At 50.7% G+C, this 11,384-nt stretch overlaps 1 protein-coding gene and 1 pseudogene across 1 annotated transcript in view; both read right to left on the bottom strand.

Annotated features, from left to right (window-relative positions):
• ZFAT (zinc finger and AT-hook domain containing) overlaps positions 1-11,384 on the bottom strand; it is a 110,173-nt gene that overhangs the window by 37,590 nt on the left and 61,199 nt on the right. The window lies entirely within an intron of this gene.
• Positions 7,732-7,849, bottom strand: LOC111746318 (annotated as a pseudogene).

The following is an 11,384-nucleotide window of genomic DNA, read 5'->3' on the forward strand; positions in this document are numbered from 1 at the left end:
CAAAAAAGAACAGCCAAAAATGTTCTACTGCCAGCACTGAGTGGTCAGGGGCACAGAGTCGGGTAGGGACAATTAGAGTGAGACACTGTCCCCACCCCTAACCTCAGGCTCACGTGCCAATTTCATCCTTGTCACAAAGCACATATGCTGCTTCATGAGTGTCAACTCCTTTTATTCCCCATAGTAGAACTGCTAATAAGAAGAAAAACTGCCAAAACATGAGCAGACAGGCAAAGAAAAAAATATATATATACACGTGAGCCCAAATGAGAAATTGTTTCTGATCTACTGATTTCCGTGAAAATCCTCAATTCTCCAAGTTGGAAGGAATGTTTTCAAAGATGGACTGTGAGCAGCCTCCCTTCCACGAGGAGAGAGGAGAGTTCTGTGGCCTGTGATGGTCTGAGCTCAGCCTGCGTCAGGTGCAGGAGGCCCAGCCCCCAGAGCCCCCTGCAGGCCCAACGGCCATGGGGGGTTAAGAAGTTAAACCTCCCTGGCTCTTTCCTTCATCGGCCTTGGCTTCGACTTCTTCTGCCCATCATAACCTTTTACGTGAAATCGGTCAGCACCTAACTTCTACTTGGGGTCCTCTCTCCATATCTGTAACTGAGGCGTTGTCACATCTCAGCAGGGAATTCTGCTGGGGCTGTTGCAAGTGAAGGAGAGAGCAGATGCCACCCCTACGGCCACCACCGGCATAACGTCTGACTGCATGATTAATACCGCGAGTCTTGAGATTTCATTTCTGAAGTGTGTATTTACTGACCCTTTACTCTGACTCTGAGCCAGGCACCATCCCCTCGCCCTGGGGATACAGTGACAAATGAGAGGGACTTGTGATTCCCTGCATACTCGTGAGTTTTGGGACTTATTGATACCAACTACAAAAATTAAATGCTATCTAGGCAAACTAAATCACCTCGCTTGGTTTCTAAGTCAGATACTCAGAGAGCAAATAACGTTAGACCTCAAAAGGGACGTTATTTATTGTGAGTTTTCGGCCAGAACTTGGCCAGGGAAGGTGTAAGCAGCTACAGGAACACAGTTTATGTAAAACAAAACATCAAAGTTCTTATGTGGGCCTACAGGGAAGTGAGTCAAAGACAAGGCAGGGAACCCCCATCACGCCTGCTATGGGACGTTGCACCGGAATTGTTAACCAGAGTAATGTGAGGACGTAACAATCACTACAGTTCTAGCTAACATTCGCTAGTAGCCAGCGTAAGGCCAGGCCGTTCTGCGTGTTTTACAGGGATTAATTCCGGTAAGGCTCATCACAGCCTCGTGTGGTAGGTACGACTATCACCCCCACTTCACAGATGGAGGCTGAGGCGCAGACGTTTGAGGAATCTGTCTGGTCTCAGTCTCCCAGCTGGACTTCTCTGCACTGCCTTTCGGGCCACAGGCCCAGCCAGCAATAAAGACATGATGTGATTCCCCATTCACACCATTTCCTGAGCATCTGTCTCCCCTGGGTGCCCCACAGGGGGTGGGGGGTGTGGTGTGGCATTCTCTGATTTCCTAGACATAAGGCAGCTGCATCTAACCACCAACTTCTTCTCCTTTTTTTTTTTTTAAAGGTAAACCATCCAAGCAGTTCTCATTCATTAATATTCCTAAATACACACAGCGCTGTGGTGGGCTGGGAGAGGGGCAGGCGGTCCCTGGGTGACTGCGACGAGGCGGGGGACAGTGCAAGCTGTCGAGGTGAGGGCGGAGAGCAGCCAGACCACAGCGGGACGTGTGCGTGTCAGGAAAGTCACTCTAGGCAGTGCAAGTCCCCCGCCAGTGTCGAGGAGCGAGGTGGCATGGCAACTTCAAATGTCACTTTGGGAATTGACAGAGGGTGGATTTGAAAGGAACAAGACTGAAGGCAGGGAACCAATTACCTAGTCGTTGTAATGATACAGACGAAAAATACAGATGCCCTAAAATGAACAAAAAAACAGAAAAGGCTTCAGAGAGATGGAGGAGGCGGAAGCGGCCAGGCCTGGTGACCGAGGTGCTGTGCCACAGCAGAGGTGGAGAGCCTCCGGGGGGGCTCCGCGTTTCCAGCACGGCTGACGGAGGAGAAAGGCACTCCTCCAGCGGAGAGAGGGGACCGAGAGAGGAGAGGGTCAGAGGACGGAACTCTGGACACCACGATGGCAGGTCCAGAAAGTGGTTGGAGACATGAGCGTAAACTCAGAGGAAAGTTCTGGGCTACAGACACCGATCTGAGCACAGAACATAGTAGCCGATGCTCCGAGACAGAACACAGCCACTGCCAGAAAATGTGAGTGACATCGGAACGGCACCTGGAATGTGGGGACAGGGATGTAAAATAAGAGATGAGCTCAAGAAGAGGGACAAGAGTGAGTGACGGCAGACAGAAGAATCAGGGAGTCTCAAAATCTAGGGAATAATGTCCCTCATGGAGGGAGGAATGGCAAAGTCAAGTTCACCAAGAAACCCTACAAGAAAAGGCCTAACAAGTACCCACCCGACCCGGCCACCAGAGGGGTGGGCTCCAGGGGTCTTAGTGAGAAGAGTTTCAGTAACGTGCGGAAGACACGCCTACCGCCTGACCCCCGGGGGGCCTGCCCACGGCGGCGGCCGAAACACTGGGCGCTAGACTCACATGACCAAACGTACAGAAATGAAAGCCCTGGCTGGCCGGCTGCTCACTCCTCAATGGCAAACGTGTCCGTCAGAAACTTTTCCACTCTGAGAAGTTTTATCGCATTGCATCTCTGAACTGTCAAGTGCCATTACCCACACAGGGTCACCCAGCAAAGCTCGGGGCCCTTTTGGAATGTTCTGGATGATGACATGGATGGCAGACTGAAATCTTTCTTAGATGTACTGAGTACATCCCCACGGCGTGCTCCGAGAGCTCTTTGGCAGGCTGGGTGCAGGCCTCCAACCCAGAAGCAAGAGAAAAGCTAGTCAGGTCAGTCACCAAGGACCACAGCTGCACCCCAACACCAGGGAGGGGGACATGCACACCGATAAGAAAGAGGGCCAAGACTACATTATGAGAGACGTCGCATGGCTTATAAGGAGTCTGCATCTGGAGGGCCTGCGCCCTCGTCTCCTCCTCTGCCCCCCGCCCCTCCCCCCGCTCCTCCTCAGGCCCAAGCACAATGGGGGTAAGAACTGCCTCAGGCAGAACTGCAAGCAGAACCGTGTGGGGGGGCTGGTAAACTGCCCCCCACTAACAGCAGAGAGCCCAGCGGTGCACAGACAGTCGCAGGGGACACATGAGGGGGAAACCAGAGGCAGAAGCAAAGACAGACGCCAGAATGGAAAACACCTGGTCCCAGGAGCGACGGGGCAGGTGGACTGCCACGGACTTGTGCCTCTGATGGTCAGCTGTTCAAGAAACGGTCTGCGCCAGAGGTTCAAAGCAACGCGGCCAGTGTGAACAAGACCGGCGCCCCTTCTCCTCCTGGCTGCCTGCAACCTGAGCCTCCGGTCAAGGCCACCGAACACAGAGGACAGTCTTGTTTTGTGTTTATTTTTCCCCTATTTCTTCTAAGATTACAAGTCTGAGAGCAGGACTGGGCATGACAGGAACAAAATCGAGTCTGGGGCTACAGACCCAGAGAGCAAAAGCCAGGTCTTCCTCTAAAGGAGCACAAAGCCATCTCTGTTGTACAGTAAGGTCAGAGACAAATTAAACAATTTTAAAAAATAAATGTTTTAAAACCACAGGGTACCCCAAATTCAAAAATGACCGCATGGAGGCAATTATCTCATCACAATAAATAACAGTAAATCAATCCACACTAATTGCTTTCCGTGCCAGAGCTCAGAAGACTCGTCAGCATTCTCCAATTATTGATTTTCTGTAATCGCTTATGCTGTCAAAAATGCAGTATTTCCAGAGAACATACTGCACACGATTAGACAGACGGGATTTTAATTTAACGTAAATCAACCCAATTCCCTTCTTTTTTCCGGAAGTGCTTTAAGAATCTATAATACCAGGAAGCCGAAGATGGCATAAGAGGTTTTCCGCAGAGACATTTCAGTTCCAAGCAATTTAAACAATGGTCCCTGGACCACCTCCTCCCCACATGTAGCAAGACCAGCTTTTCTCTTGCTACAAGGCCGTCCCCACACACATAAGCATGCTTAAAAAAAAAAAAAGAAAAACCTGTCATCTCAGATTCACTTTCATGTAGACTAAAAACTGAAGAGCAAAACAAACACTAGGAACAGAAACTCTACACTTGACTTTTTAACCCCTTTGCCTACGGTTCGGTAATTTCCACTGAACTTGGAAAACGTTCCCGCTAAGTTTACACGCAGTCAGCACGTTGCTGAGAGATTCTGCCTGAGTTCCGAAAGCTACGCTCCTAACTGCAGGCACAGACAATCGCAGCCGCGTGAGGAGAGAACGAGGGGGTGAACCCCCCGCTCGGCTGCAGAATCAGACGGCTGTGGGTAGCGAGCAGCTCCGTCCACGGAGACAAGGACCGAAACCCCAGCTCCGCCACTTGCTAATCGCGTTATCCCTGAGCACGTCGCCTCGGCCGACTCGGGGCCTCGGTCTCCGCGTCTGTGATATGGGAAAATGTGAGGGGAAAATGAGGTGACACGTGAAGCATGGACTGTGATGCCTCACAGACGGCGGTTACGAAAGGGACCGTCCTCCTGCCTCCTTCATTCTGACTCAAATGTCCCTAAACATTCTGCCTGGAGGGGGAGCTTTCTGATGGGAAGAAGGGGCCACCTCCTGAGCTGCAGGAGAAACGCAGCCAGGACGCCACAAGCCGGGCCGGAGGACTTGGCCTGCGGGGGCGCACTGAAGTCTCTGGCCAGCGATGGACCTGGCTGAGCTGTACAGACGCGCAGTCCCAAAACCTCTGCTTATTTGAGACCATTCCCATACTTCGCTCCCTTACTCACTAAGGTCAGACTGGCAACCGGGAGTGAATTATTGCCCAGCCGCATCCTGGCGGACCCCGCCCAAATACCACCTTTGTTCAGTTTAGTACGTACGCCCCTTACACATCCCGTGAGCTCCCCTGCCCGGTGTCTTCCCTATATAAGACTCACCTCGGCCTCACATGGGCACGATATAAACACCGTGGGGACCCATCTCGTGATCAGGAGTGTGATGAGACATTACACTCACTCCCCGGGATTTGTGGCTATCAGTCAGCCAGAGAACTTTCTGGTTGCTATAGGTTCTAAAAGCTATAGCCTTTACATGACAGGATGATATTACATTAGCCCCATTTAAAGACGGCTTTTAAAATATGACAGCTGAAACGATCAGGTGGTCTTCTGCGTCCCACAGCGCGTGGCACATAACTTTCTTACAGCACCTAACACACTTGCTGTTATTTTTGCGACCCGTGGGCCTGGTGGACGCAAGCCTAGTTTCATCCTGACATCTCCAGCCCCTGGCGTGGAGCCTGGCACACTAGAGGTGCACAGAAAAGGTATGGCAAAGGAATAAGCAAACAGTTCACGTTTTGCATCAAAAATTCAGATGAAAATTTAGTACTTTATTTATACTTACATCGTCTCTTAGAAATCTAAATGTTAAATTGTGGCTATCATGTACTCCACATAGATGACTTAGGAAAAGTTCATCGTTGATAACAAAATCAATGACTGAAATCAAACGAGTTTTGTGAAAATATTTCAGTTGAGCAAATTTTAATTTGACAACAGGCGATATATTCCTCAGGCTTCATGGTATAAATTTTTGAGGGTTCGACTGGTTTTAGGTACATATCAAACATAAATTAAGTTCAAAAATGTCTTTTCAAGACAGCTGTCTGGCTGAGTCCCCTTTTGAAAGGACACGCTCATCTACATCCACAAGGTTTGTGGCCACGGGGAAGGCTGGCCTGCCTTCTGAGGGCCGGGCAGAGGCAGATCCGAGATGTGGCAAACCCAGGCCTCGTTTCAGAAATAACGAAGTCTCAGGTGAGAAAGCACGGTCAGCACTGAGTCACACTGAACGGTTTCCAAAACGCACAGAGTCTGAAAACTGCTGATTTGACTTTTTTTTTTTTTTTTTTTTTTGCAGACTTGCACATTCACACTCCCAATTTCTGATTTGCTTTCCAGAAGTCAGGAACCTCTTGGAGCCTCGCAGAGCAAAGACTCCAAAGTGCAAACTCCCTCCAGCACTGGGGACCCTGTGACAGGTCTTGGGACAATGCAGACAACGGGTGGGAAGCAGTGACGAGGAAAGGCAAGGCATCAGGGCTGGGCCCCTTGCCCAGGGAGGTGGACTCTGCGAAAGCATGGGGCAGGCTCGGCACGGCTGGGCAGTGCCGCTCAGGAGAGGCGCTGTCAGGAGGAGGTGAATTTACGAAGAACTCTGTGGGAAATGCGCCTCATGAAGGGTTCTCTGGGTTAAGTGACACGTTTATGCAATCAGGCACGTTTTAAAGGAATAGAACCAATCAGTGGAATTAGGGGGTCTCTGCACTCCATAAGCAAACAGACCCTGTTGCCCAAGGCCACACAGGAAGTAAGTGGCAAGGCAGGATTCTAAGTCTGACCAGAGCCACAACGTACAGTATCGGAAAAGGAAGGGCCTGTGCTGTAAGGCGAGCACTCGAACCACAGCCGCACGCGGCTGCTTCGCCCGCGGACACACTTCTGAGGGCCGCGCATCTCCCAGGCGCTCCCCGCCCCGCCCTGGGCACCGCCAAAGCCCTCGCAGAGCTGGCAGAGCGCCCGGTGACTCAATCCGCTTAGCTACTGGGGAGAGCAGCAGTCACTGCCACAGTCACCCACCTTGCTCCCTCCTTCCGGGCAAAATTTCTGTGTGTCCAGTGCGGACGGGACAGGGGGTCCACATGAGCGTGTACTGGGCACCCACTTTGTGTCAGACGCTGTCAGGATCACACGGGTGAGGCGTTCCGGCTGCCAGGTAGGAGGCGGAAAATCACATGGGACCGCTGCTCCCAAACTAACAACACGACACACGTTTTTAAATTCATCAGACTGCCAAAGACACAAATTCCAGAAAGGGACAAGCACTGCCTAGGAGAAAAGAGACTGACGGCCACTTTCATCCCTGGCATGGTGACCTACCAACCTTTTCCCTGTGAAATGAGGAGCTTCACCAAGAGCCGCAGGGCAGAGCTGAAGGCTGGGGGCCAAGGCAGGAGGGAGGAGAGAAAGCCCAGCCCAGTCCCAGGTGGCTCCGAGGGCTGGAGGGCTAGGGGGCTCGTGTGCTTTACACACCCAGAGGGAACGGGAGGGGGGACCTGGGCTTCGCCCCCAAGCCCGAGGTCTGCACGTTCCCGCAGCATCGTCTCCGTGACTCACTGAAGGGGCGAAGCTGGGAAAACTCCTTTGGTTAACTGCTGGACCACATGGTGAGAGTACATTCAGTTTGGGGAGAAAATGCCAAATTGTCATCCGAAGTAGCTGTGCCATGTAAACTTACATCAAAGGCAGCATACTACGACTAATAAACCAGTATGAATACATTACCATCAGCTAAAGTCCACATTTTATTCAGATTTCCTTCTCCTATTCCAGGATCTCATTAGAATACCACGTTACATTCAGTCATGACATCTTTTTAGGCCCTTTCAGATGTGACAGTTCCTCAGACTTTTTCTATTTTTTGAGGAACACTGATGAGCTATTTTATAGCATAGCCCTTAGCTGGATTTGTTGACTTCTTTTTTAGGTGAGGCGACCCTTGGTTGACCTCATAGATTGCAAAGACCTTGTCAGCTTACAATTCCCCTTTTTCTTCTTTTTTGCCTACAGCACCTGGTCTTCCTAGGTGGTCTCCCATCCAAGTACTAACCAGGCCCACCCTGCTTAGCTTTCAAGATCAGACGGGATCGGGCTTGTTCAGGGTGGCGTGGCCGGAGACTATTGACGTTTTAACTGTAATGGTGAATACACATCATTCTGCAATTAGTCAAAACTCGCAGAACGTACACCAAGAGTAAACCTTGATATGCACTATAGGCTTCGGGCGATTGTGATGTGTCAACGTAGGTTCATTGATTATGACGAATATGCCCCTTTGGTGTGGTGTTGAGAATGGGGGAGGCTGGACATAGGGGGTTGAGAAGGCAGGTGGTGTATGGCAACTCTGTACTTTCGACTTTGCCGTGAACCTAGAACGACCTTAAAAAGCTTATTAATTAAAAAAAGAGAGAGAGGTAAGACTGGTTAAGTCCACATGAGGCCTGTCGTTTCGTTAATAGTAATATACCAAAATCGACTTCTTAGTTTTGATAACAGACTGTGGGTAAGTGAGATTTTATCATGGAGTGAAGGTGGGTGATAGGTGCACAGGAACTCTCTGTGACTTCTGAGTCTAAAATAATGTCAAAATAAAATTTTTTTAAAATAAAATGAAGTCATTTTTTACTCACACGCAAAGGAGACTGGGAGTGAATCAACCAGCCCTACCACTAAAAACATCTCCAGCAACAGAGTTATGGGTTCACATGAGCCTATAGGAGAAAATTCCTGAGCGGCTCCTGCCTATCGGACCACGCTGCCTTACAGGATGGTGTCGGGCTTGTTATCTGCGGGACAGCAACAGGCTGGGCAGCGAGACTGGGAGAACGGGCCTCTTTCTGTCTGGAGACGCCCGGCTCGGCAGCAGCTCTTCCGGCCCGAGCATCTTTTCTGGTGCTTCTTTAAGGCTAAGAGTGTCACTTTTAGCCTAAGGAATGCATTTTAACTACAGATGCAAGAATCCCATGTAACACCTTCACTGTTTGTGAAGCTCAATGGTTTGATGGGCTTCGCCCAGTGTTTCAAAGTCCTTTAGATTTTAGGATGACACAGAAACGCTTTTGGCACGAAGACAGCCATTGCAGAGCCACTCTTCAGAACAGCAAAAACTGGGAATGAGCAAATTGTTGAATTAGAGGGAATGGTTAATTAAACTAGGACAGTCATCCTTAAGCAACCATTTAAAGTAAATTAATAAATATATTTTCACGAAATGTGGAAAGGCCTATGAAACAATGATAAATAAAAAAGACAATATTTATAATGCCTAAAGCGTTTAGGGTGTCCAGCCCTGCCTCTGACTGGGAGGTTACGCTGTCTCACTCAGAAGTGAAGTATTCTTAGCAAACCATCTGGCCACTCGTCCAAGCCAAGTCCTCCAGCAGAGCTTTATCAGTAGTAAAACTGACGTTTCCATCCCCATCAAAAGAACACTCATTTCCAGTGTGACCACAATCACGTCTTAAAAAAATTATTATCCCAAAATTCTACAAGGAACCAAAAAGCATTTTCCAAATCATATTTACTGAACACGTGCTGACTTTATTTTTAAAATGTATAAATAAAAACATGTAATTTTAAAAGGCAGTATGAAAACTTGCCCTTATTACAGTGTTTCCTGACACAAATTATAGACTACAAATCACACATCTAGATCAAGAAAAGCAGATGGGTTTCCTCTCGCAAGCCAACGGCAAAGATCAGTGGTGCCAGTGCACACGCTGCGAGGCCTCGTCTAGGGTTAGGGACCCGGAGGGCTGAGGTCTCGGCCACGGACAAGCGCGTATGTACTATGTTTTTCTGGGTTTGACGAAAGTTTTCTACCACCGAGTAGATATAAACAGGAAGAGAAAAGAGTGTGGGAATGCGGGAGGCAGCCTAAAGATCCCCCGGCCCATGTCCACGTCCTAATCTCTGGACCTTACAGGGCAAAGGGAATTAAGCCGACAGGTGGCATTAAGGCTGTCTGCCATCTGACCTCACGAGAGACGCGATCCGCGTGGGCTGCTGTAATCACACGGTCCTGGCAAGTGGGAGAGGGAGACGGAGGAGAGTCAGGGAAGGGACAGATGAGGGATACTAGGTTGCTGGCTTTCAAGATGGAAGAAGGGGCCAGGAGCCAAGGAACGTGGGTGGCCTCCAGAAGCCAGAAAAGGCAAGCGAATGGATTTTCTCCTCGAGCCTCCAGAAAGAACATGGCCTTGACTATAACTCAGCAAGAACCATGTGGAAATTCTGAACTACAGACTCTAAGACAATAAACGTGTGATGTTTTCGGCTACGTGAAACCGACTACACAGGAAACTAACTCAGGAGGCAGAGAGGAAAGAGAAAGCGAAGTCTGAGTCGGGACGAGGCGCCGGCAGGAGCCCCCTCGCTCTGCCGTGTCGGCCCGTCAGCTGAGAGACAGGACTTGGCCCGCGGGGTACAAGAAGCCAAGGCGGACTTCGGGTTCTCACTCAGGCCTGAACCTCACTCCCAGCGGGGACACCGCTCAGGAGCGGGTGTGACGGCAGCAAAAAGCTGAGAACTACCCGTGAGGGTGACCTCTTAAAGCAAACCATCCCCAAATCCACTTCCTCTGCACATACACCAAACAGTCCACACCGCTTAGGAAGAAAACAGTGAAGATTTCAGGGTGGGGGGACTGCTCAGCTTTGTCTGGCTAGGAGCGGAAAATGTCCCACGCTGACGACCCCGGGATGAATGAGAAGTCCAGTTCCAACTCTGGGGTCACAAGGACAAAATTAACCTACTGGTCTCAGCTTCTCATTAGAGATCAGAGTTGAGGGGTGTCAAGCTCCCCACACAGTGTGGCATGTAGCAGATGCTCAGTTAACGCAACATCTGCGTGTGACCGGCAGGCCCTCCGCCTTCTGCCATTCTCTGGGAGCTGGTGGGGGACATGAGTTTAACAGACATTTCCGAGCACCGCGTTTTCCGCATGCACACGCCAGCAGCAGCATCCACTTCCTTTTTAAGGGTCAAGTTGCCACGTTCTAGGCCAAATTTTTTATAAAACAAATTCACCGAATCACAGTTGTTACCGTTGATAATGGCGCCATAAGCAGTGGCCAAGTGGACACTAACTACCACCTGCATTACAGAAAACCAACTAGAGGTACTAAGGGGACAGGAAAGTCACCATCCCCGGAGCCCTGCGACACGCCGGGCCCTGCGGGGGGCTCCCGGGAGCACCGTCTCCAGCTCTCCTGATGGCCTGCCAGGTGGCCACCTCCACACCTGCCAGATCAGAGCCTCATCCGCAGGATCCGGACCTGAAAGCACATGTCACACGCGTGTCCTCACGGCCCGCCCTCTCTCCTCAACGTCACTCTGTTTTCGTGGTAGGACTGAGCCCGTCCCCGCTCGGCGCCCTCTTACACAGAGCTCTGGGACTCCACAGAGACACAAAACGCTACTTGCAGCCCGTCCACTCCCGGTGTGCTGGCAGAGGGGCCGGAGAGTGACAGGGACGCCAAAGCTAAGAGGACCGGGCACTCTCCTGGCCTGCCTTCCGGAGGCCACGCGCCCCCACCTGGAACACCGCTCCCCGCCCGAGCCCTTACCTTGAAGGAGGCGTGCTGCTCCATGTGCCGCAGCAGCTGTGGCCTCTGGGCCGCCGTGTAGTCACACACCGTGCACTTAAACTGCTT

The sequence above is a fragment of the Pteropus vampyrus genome, unplaced genomic scaffold, assembly GCF_000151845.1.
Source record: "Pteropus vampyrus isolate Shadow unplaced genomic scaffold, Pvam_2.0 Scaffold183, whole genome shotgun sequence".
NCBI classification, from domain to species: Eukaryota; Metazoa; Chordata; class Mammalia; order Chiroptera; family Pteropodidae; genus Pteropus; species Pteropus vampyrus.